This window comes from Nyctibius grandis, chromosome 3 (genome assembly GCF_013368605.1).
Source record: "Nyctibius grandis isolate bNycGra1 chromosome 3, bNycGra1.pri, whole genome shotgun sequence".
NCBI lineage: Eukaryota > Metazoa > Chordata > Aves > Nyctibiiformes > Nyctibiidae > Nyctibius > Nyctibius grandis.
This window is the reverse complement of record NC_090660.1, coordinates 44,954,532-44,977,244: the sequence shown is the minus strand read 5'-3', so window position 1 is coordinate 44,977,244 and position 22,713 is coordinate 44,954,532. Positions and strand designations below refer to the sequence as shown.

At 41.4% G+C, this 22,713-nt stretch overlaps 1 long non-coding RNA gene across 1 annotated transcript in view; it reads right to left on the bottom strand.

Annotated features, from left to right (window-relative positions):
- Nucleotides 1-22,713, bottom strand: part of LOC137661383 (uncharacterized) — a 31,390-nt gene that overhangs the window by 1,344 nt on the left and 7,333 nt on the right. The gene's annotated exons all lie outside the window — the stretch shown is intronic.

The window sequence follows — 22,713 nt, the reverse complement described above, 5'->3', positions numbered from 1 at the left end:
ATACAATCTAATTTGCAGCCACACGGGGGAAAAAATACCTGTTTCAACAATGAGCAAACATATTTAGTTCATGGCTATTAGTTAACTCCTGTTTTTCCTGTCAAATTGGGGTAGAAATTACTTAAATCGCTGTTTGCAAAGCTTGTGCATGTCTTTAAAAACTGACAATAAATGTAAGAAGTAATATCTTTCTAAAGTAAGTTTCCACTCTTGCTTTGTTGAATCTAAACTGCAAAAATGAAAGGATCCTTGTCAGGATCAGGTCTCTTTTGCTGATCCTGAAGGCTGAACAAACCCAGCAGAATCTCTCCAGCCTCACTGGAAATCTTATGTGTTTCTTTGCTTGTGCTGAGTGCTAGGAGTGGCACCGAAGAGCATCCCCCTTTTTCAGTGGAAAGCATCTTTGAGTGAGGGGAAAAAAACTGCTTTCGATGTGTGTTCCATTTGCAAAGAATAGCTTGCTGAATGCCATCTTCCACTTAGATTCACTGAAGCTGCCTATTCAAAGCAGTATGTGACTGTAATCCTTAACTCTAAATCTGGACCAATGTAATGAGTCTCTTTCCCTTAAGTTAATGAGCAGATCTATGTTGATTTTAATGTCAACTTAGTCAGACTGTAAGCTCTTCAGGGAAAGGAATTGAATTTTCTGTGATGTGTGGCATCCAGCCTGCTGTCAGAGATTTAATTCAGGATGATAACAGTAGTCACAAAAAAAGCTGGAAACTATTTTATTAAGTAGAGAAAAGAGTAGTTTAGTGATAACCTGTCATAAGACCGCTGTTCAAGTGAAATATTAGGTTAAAATAATACATATCAAGCATCAACTAATATTTATGGATACTTTAGAAGTCTCTCACTCAGCACTGTCTATTAATGAAGTCTTCTGTTTCTTCAATAACAGAATAATACTTACCAATTTCACATTCTCTGTTATTTCCCTTGCAAAGTAGTAAATTTGGAAGAAAGTTATTTTTCTGTTGTCAATTTCTCTCTCTCTGTATCCATGTCTTAAATATTAGATCACAAAGTAAATAAATTTCTGCTTTATCCAGTAATACTGAGAATTAGTGAGACAGTGCATCATTATTACATGCCTGTACTCAGAAAAAACTCACTTTAAGATTAGATCCTGCAACTTCTTAATGCAGTATTGAGGACTTCTTTTACAAACAGACCTATTTAAAAACAGTGACATTAGTTGCAAAATTATTTACCATATGAGGTGTCAGGACAGGTGAATTTGCCTTTTGTACAATGATCTGTTTTATCAAGAGCCTTTCACACATGTGGATGTACTGCTCAAGAGGGGTGCTGAGCTAATTGGTCTATGAAAGTGACGTTGTCTGTCCGCATGATTAGAAAACTATGTAATATAGATGCACTGCCATCTGCCTTCTTCCACAGAAATTGTCACAGTCATTCCATTTCAAGGCTAAGTCCTGAGTATATATGGCCCAATTCCATGTCTAGCTTCTGCTGAGATGGATAATTAACTTTTCAGTTATAACAGGCTTCAGATTGAACTACTCTGTAAACAGATAAAAATAGTGGATGTTACACTTTCCTGGGGCAAGAGATAGAAGAGTTTCTTTTCATTTGATATATTCTGAGATCTTTTTTATTTGAGAAAAAATGTAATTTAGCTTTTGCTCTTGAAAAACTAGTTTCATTGAGGAAAAACTCCAGCTACTTTCCTTCATTTTTCCTACCATTAAAAGAAGAGAAAAAGACTGTCATTGGGAAATAAATGCAAATGGTTTGGGAAAGGATAATGTGATAATCATGACACCCCACACAAAGTTCATGCACAGCTATTAGCACGTGATGTGCCCATTAGCTATTTTGATGGATAAGATCAGTTTTATCTATTATGGAACTGTTTTCCCTCCTTCAGATCCATGAAATTGTTAAGTTTGATCTCTGTGCAGAATAAGATGAAAAGTTAAGAGCAGAATTGTGTAAATATTGCCAATGCTTTCTGAGTGCATTCAATCAAGTAAAAAAAACCCCAACATATTAATTTTTCCATATTTCTCTCCATTTTTATATTGAGTTCCCATAAAGAAAAAGACGTCATTGGTTGAGGTTTCCTGTCATAAGTGTTTGGGACAAGTATCCCAAGGAGTCAAGAAGGCCGAAGTGAAACGCTCGTATAGTTACTCACTTTTGAGGCAGCATATGTATTACATGAGAGACCTTTCAGGGTAGTGAATTAGTGAAGAAGGCTCTTTAACCCTTGTCAGAGGCCTGGCAGAGAGGCAATTAACAAACCCAGCCATTGATCAAACCTCTCTCTCTTTATTACTGGGAAGGCTCATGCATATACAGTGGATTGCCCATCAGTGACAAGAGAAAATTAAAATTTGCATTCAGCCATTTACACTGTCAGGAGCTTAATTCTTCTAGGAAGTATGCTTAAGGTAGAGGATTTATGTTCCCAAAAAAGCAAAGATTGTCTAGAAGACAACATCTTCTGGAACTCCTTAACCCTTTCAGGGCTGAGACAGCCGTAGGGATTTTAACTTTCTGAGGATGTAAAGAAGGCACAAGATCTGAAAAGCAGATCCACAAGATTTCTGTCCATCTTTACTCACAAAAGACATTTAAACACAAGCTTATAGCAACTCCAGTGGGATTCAATCGCATGTTCTAAGCTCGATATCAATGGTGTTTTGAAGAATCAAGGTCAATAAGCATGTATACTCAGTTAGTGATCACACAGTGACTGGTTCTTCTGGCTCATCAAACAGCTTGAATTTTGCGATGCTACTGACTAGGTAGAAGGATCCCTTTGCAATCAAGTCAGATTTGCTTAGTGAATTTAAACAAATACTGAAAAAAGTGTGGAAACTGCTTGAAAAGTTTAACCTCACTTTCTGTTCATCATAGTCCCTCGTATAAATTATTCTTTCAGCTCTGGCTCACAAACACCATTTTCCTATCTTAAGATGTTTTTCAACAATACCAGTACCACTTCAGAGAAAGCCTGCCATGTCCACATCTGAAATACAAGATTGAATTACCTCCACTCAGTGTGGTTTTGATGGTAGTCAGTCTGTCTAGTCTTCAAAACGCAACTTTTTACAAAGATCTGGAGTTTTCAATACTTTTTTTTAACTTGATCAGAAGTCACTACATTATTATAAGTTTTGAAAGCACAAGTTAGTCTTACATCTCTCCTAATATTGTCATGTTCTTAAGTTAAAAAAAAAACATTTATAACTTTGTTATCCTAAGACCATTAGTATGTACAGTTGAATGTTTTGGAGTAGGAGGGTTGGAGATCAGTCACCAAAATTCATTGTCAGCCCAGGCAATACCCAGCCAATAGTGAGATGCAGGCAAGCACCTAAGTATAAGTACCTCGATTATGGTTTTAATGTACAGATTGATATAGAATATAAACTGCAGTGAAAGCTACATCCCACACTGAAACATGGCAAGCAGTCATTAAAGAGAGGAGGAAAGAATTTTACTCACTGAAGGAAAGTGTTGTCTACTAGCTGGTTATATATAGGCAGCAACCCCACGGCTAACAAAGCAATATATACATATTGAAGCAATTCTGGTTTTCATTAAGAAGAATGGCCTGATTATCTCCTGCGTAAGCATGGATTAACATGAGTTTTGGAGCAAAAGAACAGGTCTGTCTGGATGTCCTTGAAGGATCGAAGGGCAGGAGAGCTAACATTCCACCAAAGGGTAGAAAGGGGAGCAAGTGGAGGTGTAAGCATACCTGAAGATGCACTGTGAAGGTGTTTCCCTGCTGGAAGATAAAAGAAGTTGTAATGGGCAAGATTTCAGGTGGAGGCTACTAAGCAGAGGCCATCTGAGACAGGAGGCAAAGACCCAAACCTCAAATGGTAACTTCTCAAAACAGTCATACTATTAGGCAAATAAGGAAGAAAGACTTTTCTTACATAACCTTGCCCTAAGTACACTAGGCAAGCTTTTCTTTCACTTCTGCATGTGTATCTTTTTGTAATGATTTGTAACTGTGCTGGTTTGGGATGTTGTGAATAAATGCTTGCATTTGCATTCTACCATAACTGAGCTTGAGTGGGATTTAATGTAAATGGAAGAGCACATTGCTCACCTAAAAAGAAACCCTATATACTGGGTTACCTCAATAAAACACTGCCTCCTTAGTACATACTCCTATACTCGGAGGGTAACAAGCTACATTTCAGTCACACCAGTCAGATGGAGGTTCGCACCAGACATCAGGAGAGAGTCATGGTTAAATGTGAGGCTTGCAGGGAAAATGTCACAACATCATTACTGGTTTCCACTGCATTAAAGGCTGAAAGAATCTTTCAGAAAATAGAACAAAGCCACATGCTCCACAAGCTGCTCAGTAACTCTGGAGTGAAAACTATATAGGAGATAAGGCATAAATGTTTCATGAACCAGTAAACCTACAACGTCATCTTCCAATGCGGCAGCCTCTTTCCAAAAGCTTTACAGTGCATTGCTCTTGCTTCCCGCAGGGGTTTTCGTCTTTTTGAACGGTGGAATGCTATGAATTCCAAAGGCAGGAGATTTTGTAAAGGGAGGAGAGAAGATGATTTTTCATTCAAAACTAAAATGGGAAAATTGCTGTATTTAGCTGATGTTTAGACTTCATATTTATCTGTATTATGAGTCAATAATCTGGAATTGCACTTCCATCCTCTTACTCTGCGTTTACCTCTGTACCTCTCTGAAAGTGTAAGCTTTAGTGTAGGTCACCGATGCTCAAACAAAAAGAAAAGGCTTTTTCTTTAACAGTTCTATGATGTTCTGCAATCATTTATAAAAACAGAGTAATAATTATTTAAGTTAGTTCTTTGTCTCCAAGTATATATTGGTTATTATATTTTTAATTATTGTTATTACAAAATTGCTTGCAAGATCCTGCCAAGATTATATTTGCCTGTCATAACAGCAGAGTCAAAAAACACAGTAAGGGCCATTGTGCTGAAGAAAAACTAGCCTAGGTGAGCAAGCCAAATTAAGAGACAAATGGATGCAAAGACAGATGAAATTGCTTGCTTAAATCTGCAAAGCTTATCTGTGACAGTGGCTGCAGAAAACCTGGATCTTACTGAAACAGAACTGTCAGATCTAGCAGTCTATCAAGCTTTGAAAAAGTTTGGTCACACATCTGAAATCTACAGTTAATCTAACGCAAATTTCACAAATCAAAGTCCTTCACAAAAGCTATCTGAGGAAAAATTAAAACCATGAAACAACCCATGTTCATCTGTTTTGTTAAAATCATCATTTTGTTTTATTAAACTGCTTCTCCATTCCTCACTAGTTCCCTTCAGCCTAATGATGTCTGTCCCCAGATCTTGAAAAACTGTAATATTCTGTACAGAAATGAGCTTACAGAGAATATTCTGTGAATCAGATGACTCTATAGGCAAATTGTCCCTGAGGGACATGGTCAGTGGTGAAGGGAAAGCATCATGTGTTACTTAATCCCTAAGTGTTTGTTGATGCCTCAAATCAGGAGGAAGGCACCGTGGCACACTCTGGCTAAAGAGTAATAAGAAACTTGAGCAAATCTGTGTGGGTGGGGAACATGACTCATTCTTCAAAAATAAAGAAAAATTAGCCAAGACAATTGCTGGATTTCCTATGTATCATCTGAAGCTGCATTGTTTGAAGCACCCAATTCTGAGGTAGAAATCCCTACCCAGCATTTACCATATGGTGCGTATGGCTGAGTACTTTGTGTGAACAAAGCAGGTAATGAAATCAAACAAGTTTTCAAAAAATGGCTTCCCTACCTAATTTTGAATGCTGTGCAATGGGCATAGAGCAAAGATGCATTTCGCCAAAAAGCAGTCAAAAACTAGCATCTTTGTCTTAGTATGTGTCTTGCACATCTATGAAGATGGAAGAGTACAAGGCATGGAGCTGCCATCAATAACAGAATAGCTCACTCCATTCTTTACACTTTATGAACTGGCAAATACAATATACTGCATTCCTGCATGCTTATTATGGGAAGAACTCTAGTCTCCTAGTGGAGAGCAGTTATTGAGAAATGTGATGGGATTTCTTTCTTAAAATTCCAATACTGCTGTTAGAAGAGTGGGGGAAAATGTAAAGAAATAAATGACAGGCAAACTCTATTAGAGGTTTTGTTTTTTACAAAGAAATTTATCCCACATAAATTGTATACTGTCTACTGTCTGGCACACAACACCTGGTTTTAGTCTTCAAAGCAGATCAACAGAAAAAAGAAATGCATTGTTGGCAAATAATAATTAGGTGGATATGCATAGTCCTAATCTGGTGGGTTTTTTTTCTTTCTATAGTCAACATACTGCTATTATTGCATCCGGTGGCATACAACTGTGGCAGGTTACCAAAGCTCTAGACAAACCTTCTGGACAAGATTTGGGAACAAATCGGCACTCTGACACTTTTATTTTAAGAGGCTTTTCCAATACATTGTTTTGAAGCATGTGATCACCACACTGAGAGTCACAATCTGTTCTGGTAAATTAAGAATTCCTCTTAGATGTGTGGTAACGAGTTCAGCCTTCTCTGCTCTCAGGCAACTAGCGAACAGTGAAATACTGGAAATCCAAAAAGTCACCCCATTAATCAAACTAAAATCAATATAACGTGCATATAATGGAGCATGGAAGAGGCAGAGTTCAGGAATGCTCACCCTGTCTCAATCGTTTACGCTTTTGTGCTTTTGCCTGTAACATAGTGTGACTGGTACACAAGCAAGCACAGACAACCTTAGAGAAGACTATCCGTGCCAACGAAAATGGTGGAGAAGAAGCTGAAACAATACTTTTTTTTTTTTTAACAGCAATGTCATGGCCCAATGTCATGAGGCACCACCAGCCTGGCTGTCCCTGCCAGGCCCTGGAAAAACAGCATGAGATCTCGAGCTGCTCTTGCTGAACAGAGGGAGGAGTAGGTATTTTCTGAGGCTGTTGGTCCAACTTAGGTACAGAAAATGGGTCAGTGTGAAACTCGGTTCCTCCCATCTGAACTGTATCCACCACAATTTAGGCTTCTAGTTTATTCCTGTCCGTTTTGTACACCAAGCACCCTCCTTGCTTGTGATGCTCTGAAATGTTGAAGGGGAAGAATGGAGAGAAAGCACTAGCTGTAATAGACAGCAGGTAAAGGACAGACCCTGAGTGATACACCACAGCACAAAATGTTCTGCTCTTCCTGCCTCAAACAAGAAAAGCAAAATCCCTTCCAAATGCAAGGAATTAAATGATGCTAACATGAACACCATCCAGGCCCATCAGCTGTCTTCTCCTTGGATAAAAGTGTATTACTTAGCAGAGGATATTTAATTCTTCCTCTAACGTTTTTTTGTTAACCAAGCATACTCGTGGTTCTCATTAATTATATGCATCCCGAAATACTTGCCGGTAGTCGCAGTCACTCAGAGATGAGCAATATGAGAACAAAATATTAATAACTCTGTCATAAGCAGCTCTTGCCAAAGTACATGTAAATTAAGGGATCTAAGAAATTATTTCTTTTCTAATGAGAATCATTAAACATGAGATTGAATTTTAGCAACATCTGAAAAGGCGTAACAGACTGTCAGTGGTTTCAAAGCCTAAACAGCAGTTTGAGCAGTTACTCTCTAAGGTGAAGAAAAAATGCATGGGGAAAAAAAATTCTTTAAAAATGTTAAACTAAGAATTTTACAAACAAGTTAAAACTACAGGTAAAACTGATAAAAATTCTTGTCTTGGGATTGCCCATTAAAATACATTTAAAGTCAACCTAGAGAAAATGAACCAAGTGAATATATGGAAAAATATAATGTCTTTGCCTGAAAGCACTTACGGTCTAAATAGATAATAGAAAGGCAAGAAACGGATGATATAAGCAAGCAAACAAAACCAAGTGAAAGGCAACTGTATTTACCATATTGTGTGGACTTCGATCATTCGCTATCCAGCCAAAAAGTTAAACCCTGTGCATTAAAATAGTATTTAACAACAATGGAAACAAAGAAATAGAAATCTTGGGGGAGAGGGAGCAAAGTCAGTGTCACTCCACAAAAGTTGAATGAAAGAATTGCTGAATGCAGCAAAGTTTCTGGCTAGTTTCTAATACTTTTTTGTTCCTGACCACCGCCCCCACCCCCGTCCAAATGACAGAATGTACAATAAATACCAGAAAATAAGCTTAGCACTTAGGAATATGTTGGATCAGCTGCCATCGCCTCTATTTTACTGTATTTTCTGTTACCCACCTCCAAATATTTCAGTGGAAGATGCAAACTGTGTTTTAAAATTTACAAATAGATAGGATAGCCCATCTTGATAAAGGTCTTGTTGCAACACTGATAATTACCTGACATAACAGTTTAGGTGCACCAGGCTCTAAGTACAGTAGTTTTTAACAGCCACATAACTTTTTGTGTCCTTGCTGCCTGTATAAACAATCCTTTTCTGAATCCAAAATCTTCAATACACACAATGTGTATCATCTGTGAGGAATTTTCACAGTTCAAAAAATAACATCTTTGTGCATGTAAGATTTTAAGAATTTGAAAATTAGTAATTAAAAAAAAGAAGCAGCTTTTGTCCAGCTACAGAGCCAAGAGTTACAAAATTACCTATCCTGTTTATTTACCAAGGTGTAGAGGGCCACAAAAGATGACAATGAACCTTTCCTGAACAAAGACAGTCACTATAAATTAAGTACTTCCATTTCTCAGTATTTTGGCTACACTGCTACAAGAATATGGGGAATAATTCTGTCTGGGTTTCACCTTCAATTTTGCACTGAGGTAACTAGAGCCATGCCAACAATACACAGTGATTAACAGATACGAATTATTTTTCTCAGGAGGAATATAAGCTATTAATGTTGATACTTAACAATGGAAAATCCTGTTCAAATTCTTGAGGATGAACAGTCTTCCAATGGAACAAATTCTGACTAAGTCTAGAAGAGCTGTCATATGAGATATTGCAGCTAGAACACTGCCTGAAATCAGATCCAGAGATCCTGGCTGTCATTTTCTAGTACATTAATTAATACATTGATCTTTCCTTCTGAACCCCTAATGAGGCCCAGCTTCCTCCGCCCACACAGAGGGAGAATCTTTAATATGACTTAATTGCTAACAGAAGTGTGAGTCAGTACATTCATTATCCTTAATGCCAGTCATTTCCCCAGAGCAGGAAACTAAGAGAACCCTAGCAAAAACAAGGACCCTCTGGACAGAAGAGCCTGGAGACATGTCAGTCTTTTCCCCAACAGCTGATTTAGGCATAAATTGTGAAGTTTTTGCTACAGTAATCTTTAGCAATTGTTTTGTGTCAGAGTTACGCCTTAGGGAGACTGTAGGTTTTCTCTGAGGCATCTGTATTCCATTAGAAGATATAACTCCAAAGGGTTCTGGTAATTCCTATGAAAGGCTGGGAAAGCCCAGTTTGAGCAGAAAGGAAGAGAAACAAAATCTGAAACCTCACAAGTGTCTGTGGTGTGTCAAGGAAGTAAATTTGTTTTATGAATCTTCTGTTTCAAGATTAAAAGTGATAGCCAATATTCTACTACATCATATCACAATTTTAAACGTCTGCAATGCCAGCTAACATAGAAAGGATTAGTTCGCAATGCTAAGCGCTGCTGTTTTACCACATCTCTGAGGTCTACAACTCTCCACACTGCCCTAAATAACCACCTCTGTGCCAGCACACCTTTCCTGGACCTGGTCTTCTATCCAACACCCAATGAACCCTTTCTCCAAAAGTTTAAACAGTTTGATGATATATGGTGGCACACGATGACAAATGAAGCATCAATTCTGTAAAACATTAAAATGCTGTAACACACTTACTGTCTGGAAAGGTGCACCTGAACTGAACGCTGTTTGATGGCATTGTCCTTCCTGAGTAAAAGAAAGAAAACTAGCAGCCTATACAGATATTATTAAAATCTTTTCCAGTGTTGCACTGATGCTCATGCACTATCCTTGGCATGCCATCGCAGGGTTGGGAAAAACTGATATTGCTGTGGCAACTTGTCAGTGTCATGCAAATGGCATAGATTCAAATATAAAGATAAACTGTATAAAACATGGTAACCTACTCTGCATGGCTAATACATTAGACTTACAGGACAGTTTAATTACATGTTAGATGATGGTCCTTAGCAGATATGGCATAAATTTGTCCAAAGCTAGGCAAATTATTTATTAACTTTAAACAATTTCAAGTACTTGAATATTTATGCAACTCTACACCTTTTTTCCTTTGTCTTCGCATTGAGTGAGTCTGCTTAATTTATAACAACTATGACAACATAGAAATAAGAGGAACATTTCCTACAAGCTGATAACAAACCTTCATGATGTTATCAGGTTGCCTATCACAAGCTTTTAAGTTTTGATCTATGTGAAGCTTACAAGAGTTACTGCTGTCACATCTGAATGGTAAAGTATAGTATTCAAATTTACAATACGAAATGGCTTGAAAACTTAACAAGAATGAATAAAGGAAACATTACTGTATTTTTAAGATCTGGGCAATTTTACAAAAATTGTTTTACATAGATTTGTTTCAGAATTCAGCTAACAATTCCATCCTGACAGCAATAATTGCAGTTGTTTTTGAATTTGAACAGAAAAAAATCAGAATCTAGTTATTACAGATATAGCAGTTTATATACATTTTTGCATGTCTACTACTAACTTTATTTTAGCAATTCATACTGCATTTGATTTACAGTTCCTTCCATTTTATTGCAGATATGCAGTTAACTGGCCAGGAATTAATGCAATGTTTTAGTACAGAATTTGACAAAAAGATATTAGCAATTTCAGAATGAAAACTTCCCTCTAAATATTAGTACAGTATAAATTTTTCTGACAGTTTTAAAAATTTTCATTATTTTTGATATTATTTGTGAAGTTTTGACACTTTTGAGTACATTTTATATAGTGAAAACCAGAATTCTGATGTTGCAAATCACTCACTGCAGGTTCATTATATTTTTATTATAATATCTAAATATAAAAGAAATTTGGAAATAGTTATTCTCATCTCTATTTTCAGCAGTAACTGTGCTGAAATACAGGTGACAGCACAGCAAGAAGAAGCAGAAAAGACCAAGTCTGAAGAACTGTTAGGAGGAAGAATGAAAACAGGAAAAAAAGTGGAAAAATGATATAACACTGTGAAGTTATTAGACTTAGCTGTAACATTTATGAACCTTCCTCTATCTTTTACCTCTTCCTTTAGGAGCATTATTAGATGACGTGCAAGAAGTCATTATTTTATGACTGATGAGTAACGAAATGCGAACTCTGTCTTGATTGTTGTTTACCATGTTACAAGAACTTCAGTATTCCTTGAATACATAATACTTCGGAAACCAACTAACCAAAAGCAGGAAGGCTATTAAGTCAATGTTTCTGAAGTTAAGAAATGCAAAGAAATGCACTGTTTAATTGCATAACCAAATGATACCTTCAGCAGGACCCTTGCCTCATCCAGCACACAGCTGGGCAGTGTTCTGTAGATAGGCAGCTATTCAGTATTTTGGCTATTTTTCCCCACTTCTCATCAATGTGCAGGTAATGCCTTTTTATGTCTTATTTATCACATTGACACTGTACTGCAGAAATGCTGTTCTAAAGGCAGAATTCTTCTCACGAATTTTTATGTTGCTTGTAAATGTTGCACTAGGGTGTTTCACAAGTCTCACATGATACAAAGAAATAGTATCCACTCCTTTTCACGAAGAGAAGCAGATGGCCAGAAATTAAAGACTGATTTTCAAGACTAAGACTGAAAAGGACTATGATAATCATCTGGTTTTACCTCCTTCGTAAGATTCAGCCCATAGAATTAGTTCCACCACTTAAACCAGTTATAACCCCACTATACATGTTTCTAGAAGCTTGACTTCAATGGAGAAAGATTTAATATAATGATGTTTCTTCTTAGTTTCAGTTAAACAAACCTCTAATTAACAAATATCATAATGGTTAACGCAACTGAATTAATCAAGCTAAAAATAAAATCTATTCTAATTTAAATTTCTGAAAGTAATGTAAGTTGCAAAAAGTCACACTTAACAGCCGTTATTGCATGGAATGGTCTTAAGTTTTCATGGTTTTCTTTACTGTTTTTGAGTCTTGGGACAACATTAGATTGGTTAGTCAAGCTGTATTTTTAGAGCACTAGATCTGTTCAGTTTGGATTGCAGAAATTTTCATTCTGTAGAGGTTTTCCAGTTACATTCATTGCCTGGTAGCCACGCAATATTTTTTTATCGCTTTGTCAAATAATCCTTCTGATAGCACTAATGGCTATTTCCCAACCCACAATAGTATCAGAAATAAACCTGTGACAACAAATCCATAGTCTTTTATGTTTCCAAAATAATAGTCACATACGGTGTATCAAAGAAAAGTCAATTTTAGTGTTTTATCTTATGGGTCAGAAACCACAGAATGATTTGGTTCAAGGAGAAAGGGTGAAGGTAAGGACAAAGACAAGACCCAGCTGACTCTATGCCACTGAGCTTCAGCCGTGTGAACATTCCCAGGGCAAAGTTAACACCTTGACTGATAGGGCTACATACGCTTCTACTGCACTCAGAAGATGATGCCAGTATACTGAGAGATGGGACTCTGAAGTAGCACTGTAGGACTGAAATAGTAACTGGAGATGTTGGCAAAAGAGAAAGACTTTGTTTTCTACATGTAACACCTTTTGTGTAAAAATGGTGGGTTAATATATTCTGGAAAGTAACAGACCCATATACAAACTTCTGTTCATTCTTTCACGTGTATCACAAACCTGATGTACATAGTTTCACAAGACTGAAACAGCCTGGTGATTCAGCAGTCTTGTGCATGGCATGCAATGCTTTAAAGCTTCTTATTCCAGGATTGGATAGGAACCTGTCAAAGTCTGGACTAGCTGTGAAGCAGTGCAATCTCCTTCAATCTTTCTGTTTGCCAACTGACACAACAGCTTTATGAGGCGAGAACTGTTCATCTCAGTGCATCATGTCTGAAATTACGTGTCACTTCTGTTTAAAGCAGGCAAGAAAGAGGGACTGTCAGAAAACATGAACATAACACAAGACATGTTAGATAACACTAAATATTAGAAAGGATGAGAACTTTAAATTATCTGTTGTGAATATCTATACAAACTTTATTTCACCAGTGGGTAGTACTTATCAAAGTTGTTCTTTCTCATTATAGAATTACCAGTTCTTGCAACTGGCTGAAGTCACTGGTGGCCATTCCAAACCATGTGTAAAAATACAAGCCTATACTGTCAAAAGGCTAGCAGGCTATCCCAATGCATCTACAACTGGTTTTTAATTATCAAAATACTGCAAGTCCAAATATTCTGAAAAGGACAATCTCGCCAGTCCAGCACCTAAAACCATGAAACTAATTTTAAAATTGTTAGAACAATGATGTGTGGATACCTTTTCATTGCATTCTGGCTTTTGAGTCAGCTACAGAGGGAACAATAACTCTGCAGAGGTTGCAGTCAAGAGACGTGAACAGTTGATGATTTAAGGAAAAAAAACCCACTAATATCTGAAGGGTCACAGTAGAGGGCTGAGACTTTGAAACTTTAACAGGAATTGCGAATGACTTCTATTCACTCTTCAGCACAAGTGTCACAAACTCTATCTTACTGCTGCTATTGTCACTGGACTCTTTCTCCAGCAGAGGAATTCCGTTTGGCGAGAAGAAACCTTTTTGCCCATAGTAAATGTTGCATTTTGAGGCATCAGTTTATAGCTGTTAGGAAAGTAATAAGATTAGAGGGAATTGAAGATCTGCAGATGTTTCTGGTGACATTATGCAGATCCCAAGACTGTACTGTGTAATATTTACTTTTTTAAAAAACATATCACAGGCCCCAAGATATGCTTATCCTCTGTATACAGTACATCACTCAAAAGGCATTTAGCACAATAATGAAGTTCCAGAAACAAGTATGAGACTAATCAGTACCCCTACTTGCTAAAGAAAAGTTTAAATCTGAACCCCTTGCCAACCTAGATTTCATCTTCTGTGGTAGTAGTGCCAGTGCTCTTTACCTGATCTTATAAAATCTTGCAGTAGACTCATGCATACATGTGCAAGTAATGGAGGTTTGAGAGAACAACATGATAGAAAATAAGAGCAGTATGGGTCACTCATTACCAAGCTAATACCAACAAGATAAAAATATTTAGTTGTTATGCTCTTTGGAACACAGAAAAAAAATACTGTTTCCTTGTAAAAGACCTCCGTGTGAATTTCTCCCACATGTCCCTTTTCCTGGTCAGCCCTAGTTACCACATGCCTGCCTTCTGCAAGCTTGGTATTCATTAACACCAAAACTTTGGTATTAGTGAAAAAATCAGGCTGAAGGAGTTCAGAGGCTGGTGTTGGAGTGCTGTTGCCTGTGCTGGGTGTTTCATCCTGCAAGAATCAGTTACTTCATCGGACCCTAGATTTGGAACTTGGTGCAATATTGTCAGGGCATGAAGTTGCATTGTGAGTCATGGATTTTTCTGTTAATTGGGCTTTCTGCAGGATGTTTTGGTTTTCATTGTGCATCTGGAATATCCAGCCAGTGCTGGGGCAAGTGAGAGTCAGAAGCAAATTAGATTAGGAGAAGGAAAAACTGTTATGTGAGTGGAAGGTTTCTGTCCTCTGAGCAGCTGGCTCCTGTGAAAAAACATTGTCCTACCAGCCAAAGCAAATTGCATTGGGCTTTTGGATGAGGTGTAGAAGCATGGCCTTACCCATCTATCCCCAGTAAAGAGCTCAGTACTTTATCTAGCTTGGTTAACTAAGGAGCTTAAGCAAGCACAACATGACTTTACGCAGAACATGAGTGAAGGACTTCTCCAGAAACTGCTGCTTGCAGCTGGCACAGAATGGCTGATGCCTGCTGCAGTGGGAAAGCAGATGCCTGGAAAAGGCACAGCTCTGCACCGTTAACTTCTGGTGTTTCTGCAGAACTGAAAAGTGGATTAACCACATGCACCAAACGTGCATCTGGTGCTTCAGGATATTTACCATGTGAGCCCACTTGCTTAGGCTACTGTGAACTTCCGATTCAAGAGTCTAGCACCAGGTTTCCAGGTGTACCCAAAAGATGGAATTCATATTCTAAAAAGGATATCATACTTTGGATTAACAGTAGTCATACCTCTTTTTACCAGACACACTATCTGCTCCAAGGACTGTATACATACAGAATACAAACTGTAATCTCTCCATTTTCCCTGAGAAATCACAGACATCCCCCCCCCCCCCCCACCGCCAAACTTGTTAAACCACTATTTCTGCACCATTATTCTTCCTGGGACCACAGATCTCGGCTGTCTCCTGATGGGTGTTCTGCCATTGCAAGCACCTCCTCCTCCTCCGTTTAAGAGGCTGAAGTGAGTCAGGTAACAGAATACCACCTGAAGGCTCTGGCTTTATTGTGGTTTTCTCTAAGTAATTGAATCAAGAAAAAAATGTTCCTTCTATTTCCCAACCTTACCAATGTGGGTAAGTGTCCACTTGCATCTCTAACAGCAAAATCTGCTCAGGTAACTTATAAAATAATACGTGCAGCAAGAGTGTAAGAGCAATTGCTCATGACGTACAACCACTCAGCCAAGATAGAATTTTCCAAAGCTTTTTTTTATTATTACCCTCTGGATAGTCTGACCTAGTAGGATGTAGCAAGAGAATTAAACTGAGCAGACTGCCAAAATACCTGCTAATTAACTTTGTTGAACTTCTTCCAGTATCAGTCTGTGAGCAGGATACAGTTTCAAATAATTAGGCATATGAGACCTTTAAAACTTCATTAACTAACTGTTTCATTTGCTAACTGCTCTGCATTAGAGGAATGAGTTTTGAACCCCTTGGATTTGTTTGTATTTTGTTAGGGATGATGCTAGTGAAAAGCTGCTCTGTGGCTTCCTTTCTGTAGGCAAAAGGAATCTCATATTAACACCACATTCCTAGCTCAGTTTAAAAGGAGGGATGCTGAGCTGTACAGAGCAACAGCACAAAATAATTCTACATAGCAGGAATGTAAACCAAGAGGTCGAGCAGATTTCCTTCAACTCAGGGAATGCAGGCTGATCTATGCACAAGCACAGACCAAAAAACAACCCTTTTCATACAAAATTAGGAAAGGAGCACGGCCAGCAATACTCCCTCTCTGCTATTCATTGAACAATCTGCCTATTTATGGTACTGCTGATTCTGCCAAGAACTGTCATCTAATTCCACAGAAATCAAGGAAAATGTTAATGGTTTTTATAGGTCATTAGACAGGTTGAACTTTTCTCTTTGCTGGGGGAATTGTGCGATTCAAGACAGCTGTACTGTGACTATACAGCTGCAGTCATTTCCCTTCCCAGAGAGAGAAAGTTTCTCTAGCTCCAAGAGAAAATATTTCCCTTCAAGATAACTTTTGGTAGTACTAAGAAACATCTGTGAAACAAAGTGGGGAGATCCTAAACAAAAAAATATGCAGACAGGTAATTCAAGGATACCAGAGATGCCTTCACCAACCAGGGACAGAAGCAAACTGATGTTAGCAGGTCCATGCCAACACTCAGACTGAATTGCCACATGCTCATCTTTGAAAGCTTGGAGATAGCCAGAAAACTCCCTACTGAGGGATACTGTGCAGGTGGACAAATGCGTGAAAACTCTATGATGCATTTAAACACTAGCAAAAAAATATATATGTGGAAACTACATGTTGGTATGTTCCGTAACTTCCGACACCTTGCATTTGTTGTGGCACATTTCCTCTCTGTTACAGCTTGTGTTGTGCTACATGCATGGTACTATTAAGACAGAATGACAAAGAAAGGTTTTAGTGAGATGTATGAAGCTCTGCTGGGTTAGATCCCACTATTCCCAAGGCAAGATCTACCCCTGTTCTCTTTGTCTGTCTCAGCATCATTCTCCTTCTCAACATCAGCTCTTTTATAGCAATAATAGCCCATCTGGACACACTAACACAAAAAAAATTCTGGGGCTGCACTGAGACTGACCCATGATAGATGAACATGCTGTAGCTCCTTCCTGGCCTGAGCATGCACTTATTATTGCCATAAAGAAAAACCCATCAAAATATAGGGCTCGTATATGTTGTGCATGTTCACATGTAAACACTCATGCTGACATGGCACAGGGTTAACATATGACTCAAAAATATTGTGGGTCCACAAGTTTAGATATAAACTTCACATTTTGATGCATGTTCTTGACTGTATAACACTCCTATGTTCTCTTTAAATAATAAAGGAACCTGGGGACTTTTTCAGGTTAGAAAATGCTAGAATATGAGAAAATGTTCCATTGACTGATACTAGTACCATTCTTCCCATATTCATGGGCTATTGGATTTCTCAGGCAGAAGGAATAGTGCAGTTGTACTGCACATGGGATTTTATTAGAGAAGCAGTACAAGGACTGTGGCAGCAGTAGGAGCAATAGTGGGAAGCTCGTATTGTACCAATTCTTTCATTCTCCATTGTTGAAGGAGACATACTAAGAGACACTTCGTTTATATCATCCTGTGAATGAGGATAAATTTGGAGCCAGTAGGAAGAATTTGCCCTTTCATTAGGAACAAGCCAAAAGTTCTCAGATAAAAGAGTTCTGCATAAGGAAATACTGTTCTACTATGTGGGCCATGTAGGGGTTGTTAGCTATGGTTGCATAGTACCCAGGAATATTCAGTGCACGAGCCTTCAACATAGTCAGGTGAGATTTGCTTTCATTAGATGAAATTCTGTCTTTCCTGGGGGTAAAACAGATACATGAAGCAGTTGCTGCAAATAAACTGTCTTGCAAACATTCTAAGAAAATCACTGGAAATTTTTTTTTTTTTTGAAGATAAATTAATCATCACCATTTGTCTTTATCTCTGCTATGTGCCCATGACTATTCTGCAGAATAAACCTGCATACATGTTTCCCACACCTGTCTGATGTTTCCCCTTTCATGTGATACAGAGCTGGGGCTTGATCCACCTTCTGTAACATCTGTGGAGCTAGATAAGGGCCTTACAAGCCTCACTCACAACTGGTATAGGTTATTTTAAACAATGTAAAAAATCACACAGAGTCACAGAGTCACAGAGTCACAGAGTCACAGAGTCACAGAGTCACAGAGTCACAGAGTCACAGAGTCACAGAGTCAATCAGGTCGGAAGAGACCTCAGGGATCATCGAGTCCAACCATTGCCCTTACACCACCCTGTCAACTAGACCGTGGCACTAAGTGCCATGTCCAGTCTTTTCTTAAACACATCCAGAGATGGTGACTCCACCACCTCCCTGGGCAGCCCATTCCAATGTCTAATAACCCTTTCTGAAAAAAAATTCTTCCTGATGTCCAACCTGAACCTCCCCTGGCGAAGCTTGAGGCTGTGCCCTCTTGTCCTATCGCTAGTTGCCCGGGAGAAGAGGCCAACTCCCACTTCACTACAACCTCCCTTCAGGTAGTTGTAGACTGCAATAAGGTCACCTCAGAGCCTCCTCTTCTCCAGGCTAAACAACCCCAGCTCCCTCAGCCATTCCTCGTAGGTCAGACCCTCCAGACCCTTCACCAGCTTGGTCGCCCTCCTCTGGACTCGCTCCAACACCTCAACATCTTTCTTGAAGTGCGGGGCCCAGAACTGGACACAGTACTCAAGGTGTGGCCTCACCAGTGCCGAGTACAGAGGGACGATCACTTCCCTAGACCGGCTGGCTACACTATTCCTAATAGAGGCCAGGATGCCATTGGCCTTCTTGGCCACCTGGGCACACTGCTGGCTCATGTTTAGCCGGCTGTCGATCAGCACCCCCAGGTCTCTTTCCACCGGGCCGCTTTCTAACCACTCTTCCCCCAGCCTGTAGCGCTGCATGGGGTTGTTGTGGCCGAAGTGTAAGACCCGGCACTTGTTCTTGTTGAACCTCATGCCGTTGGTCTCGGCCCATCTATCTAACCTGTCCAAATCCCTCTGTAGGGCCTTCCTACCCTCCAGCAGATCGACACTCCCACCCAGCTTGGTGTCATCTGCAAATTTGCTGAGGGTGCACTCAATCCCTACATCTAGATCATCTATAAAGATATTGAACAGCACCGGCCCCAGAACTGAGCCCTGGGGAACACCGCTAGTGACCGGCTGCCAGTTGGACTTTGCCCCATTCACCACCACTCTCTGGGCTCGGCCATCCAGCCAGTTTTTAACCCATTTAAGAGTCCACCCATCCAAGCCCCGGGCAGCCAGTTTGTCCAGGAGGATGCTGTGGGAGACAGTGTCGAATGCCTTACTGAAGTCTAGATAGACTACATCCACAGCCCTGCCCTCATCTACTAAGCGGGTCACTTTGTCATAGAAGGAGACCAGGTTGGTCAAGCAGGACCTGCCTTTCATGAATCCATGTTGGCTGGCCCCGATGCCCCGATTGTCCTGCATGTGCTGTGTAATGGCACTCAGGATGATCTGTTCCATCACCTTGCCTGGCACCGAGGTCAGGCTGACAGGCCTATAGTTCCCTGGATCGTCCTTCCGACCCTTCTTGTAGGTGGGCGTTACGTTTGCTAATTTCCAGTCAGCTGGAACTTCTCCAGTTAACCAGGACTGCCGGTAGATAATAGAGAGTGGTTTGGCAAGTTCATTTGCCAGTTCTTTCATTACTCTGGGGTGAATCCCATCCGGGCCCATAGCCTTGTGGGTGTCCAACTGGCACAGCAGGTCACTAACCATCTCCTCCTGGATCCTGGGAGGTTCACACAGCCCCCCGTCCCTAACTTCCGGCTCTGGGGGCCGAGTCTCATGAGGACAATCGGTCTTGACATTAAAGACCGAGACAAAGAAGGCATTGAGCACCTCTGCCTTTTCCTCATCCCCTGACACTACACTACCCTCCTCATTCAGCAAGTGGTGGAGGCTCTCCTTGACCCTCCTTTTGCTGTTGATGTATTTGTAAAAGCTTTTTTTGTTGTCTTTGACTGTAGCAGCCAAATCGAGCTCTAATTGAGCTTTGGCCCTTCTAATCTTCTCCCTACACGACCTGGCCACGTCCCTATAGACCTCCCAAGTTACCCGACCTTTCTTCCAGAGCAAGTAGGCTCTCTTTTTTTTCTTAAGTTCTAGTCTAAGTTCCCTGTTTAACCAGGCCGGTCTTTTTCCCCGACGGCTTGCCTTCCTACAGACTGGGACAGCCTGCTCCTGAATATTTAGCAATTCCCTTTTGAAGCATGTCCAGCCTTCCTGGACTCCTTTGCCCTTCAGGACCGATTGCCAAGGGACTCGGTCCACCAGCCTCTTAAAACAGGCTAAAGTCTGCCCTGTGGAAATCTAAGGCAGAAGTTCTACTCTTGCCCCTCCTTACTTCCCCCACTATCGAAAACTAATATTTCGTGGTTGCTACTCCCAAGACGGCCACCGACCCTCACATCTCCCACTAGTCCTTCTCTGTTCACAAACAACAGGTCAAGCAGGGCCCCTCCTCTAGTGGGCTCATTTACCACTTGCATGAGGAAGTTGTCCTCCACACAATCGAGGAATCTCCTAGATTGCTTCTTCTCTGCCATGCTGTATTTCCAGCAGACATCCGGCAAGTTGAAGTCGCCCACGAGTACAAGGGCCGGCGACCGGGCGGCTTCTGACAGCCGCTTGTAAAATGCCTCGTCCGCCTGCTCATCCTGGTTGGTCTATAACAGACTCCCACCGTAATGTCCGCCTTCCTTAATGTCTGCCGACCTTCCCCCTGATCTTCACCCATAAACATTCAACCTTGTCATCCTCACCATCTTCCTCAATTTCAACACAGTCCAAGCACTCCCTAACATACAGCGCTACCCCACCGCCTCTCCTGCTTCGCCTGTCCCTCTTAAAGAGCTTATAGCCATCCATAGCAGCACTCCAGTCATGAGAGTCATCCCACCACGTTTCTGTGATGGCAACCACATCATAACCTTCCTGCTGTACAGTGGCCTCTAGCTCTTCCTGTTTGTTGCCCATACTGCGTGCATTGGTGTAAACACACTTCAGCTGGGCTAGCGGCCTTGCCCCCAACGCAGGCCTGTCACCCCTAGGTTTATTTGTGGCTGCCCTGGTCTTATCCCCCTCCCCCATCGAACCTAGTTTAAAGACCTTTTAACCAGCCCTGCCAACTTCTGGGCCATAACCCTTTCCCCCTTCTGACTCAGCTGTTCCCCATCCGGCATAAGCAGGCCCGGTGCCATGAAAGCCACCCCGTGGTCAACAAACCCAAAATCCCACCTTCGGCACCAGTCTCTTAACCACATATTAATCTGTTGTACTTTCATAGTCTTTTCCCTATTTTCACCAAATACCAAAGGAATTGAAGAGAATATCACCTGCACACCTACCCCCTTTACCAAATGCCCCAGGGCCCTGAAGTCCCTTTTGATTGCCCTGGGACTTCTCTCTTCAATCTCATCCCTACCCACCTGGAATACTAATAGTGGGTAGTAGTCAGAGGGCCTCACCAGTTGAGGAATCCTCCTGGCAACATCCCTTACCCGAGCCCCAGGGAGGCAGCAGACTTCCCTGTGAGTCGGGTCTGGCCTGCATATGGGGCCCTCCGTTCCCCTTAGCAGGGAGTCGCCTATAACAATTACTTTTCTTTTCTCCTTTTTGGAGCTGGTTGCAACCCTCTTACTCGGTTGCTTCTGTTTACGTAGCCCCGTAGAGGATCTTTCACGTAGATTTGTGTCTTCCTGACACTCAGGAAGATGCTCAGGCTCCAGCGCCTCATACCTATTCTGCAGGGGGACGTGGGGAGGGGAGGAAGGTCGGGATGGGATTCGCCTGCCACCCTGAGCAGGGACCTGCCTCCATTCCCCACCATCCCCTAGGTCTCCTCCTGCTCCTTGTGGAGGAGGAAGAGGATCCTCCACTACCCAGGGAGCATTAGGCCCGTCCGTTTTCCCCAGGACAGGCAGGGAACAGCACTGCCCGCCATCCTCTTCCTGGGATGCTCTTGTACTCCTTCACCTTTCCACCTCCTCCTTGAGTAGCGCCACCAAGGAGATCAGGTCGACGACCTGTTCGCACCTCACACAGGTCAGGTCTCCGTTATCCTTGAGTGCCAGGGCCAGGGCCAGGCTCTGGCACTCCCTGCAGCCTGACACCTGCACCTCCGCATGCTTCCGCGGCAGGTCCGTTTGGGTTGCCATGTCTTTTCTGGCACCCGCAAGGGACTTAGGGCCCTGCCGAGTGGAAACCATACCTTCCTGCCTGCCTACTCTGCTCGCCCTGCCTGCGCAAACTGCTGCACAAACTGCCACGCCCCTGTTTGCGCGCTCCTGTTCACCACGCTCCGGGTCGCTCTCGCTCCCCAGGGGGCCCTTCAAATCTCCCACAGTGCCTCCGGCTATGCCCCCTCCTGTCCTGGGGCGGGACTCGGGGGCCTGCTGCTCGGGTGGCCCTGAGTACGGAACCCGCCCGGTACAGCCCCATCTCACCCTCGCCCACACTCACCTCAGTCGCTATCACTGCCGCCGCTGCTGCTGACTGACAGCAGAAGATTCACAGCTCCTTGGCGCCTTCCTCTCCTTGTGCACTGGGAGAGAGTCAGTGCTCTCCCCAACGAGCTGCAAACAGCTGTGGCCTCCCCCGCCCCAGGACACACACAGTCACTGCTGACTCACACAGTCACTGTGGACTCCCCCTCTCCCCTCTGGGCAGGGATCAGTCCCTGTCC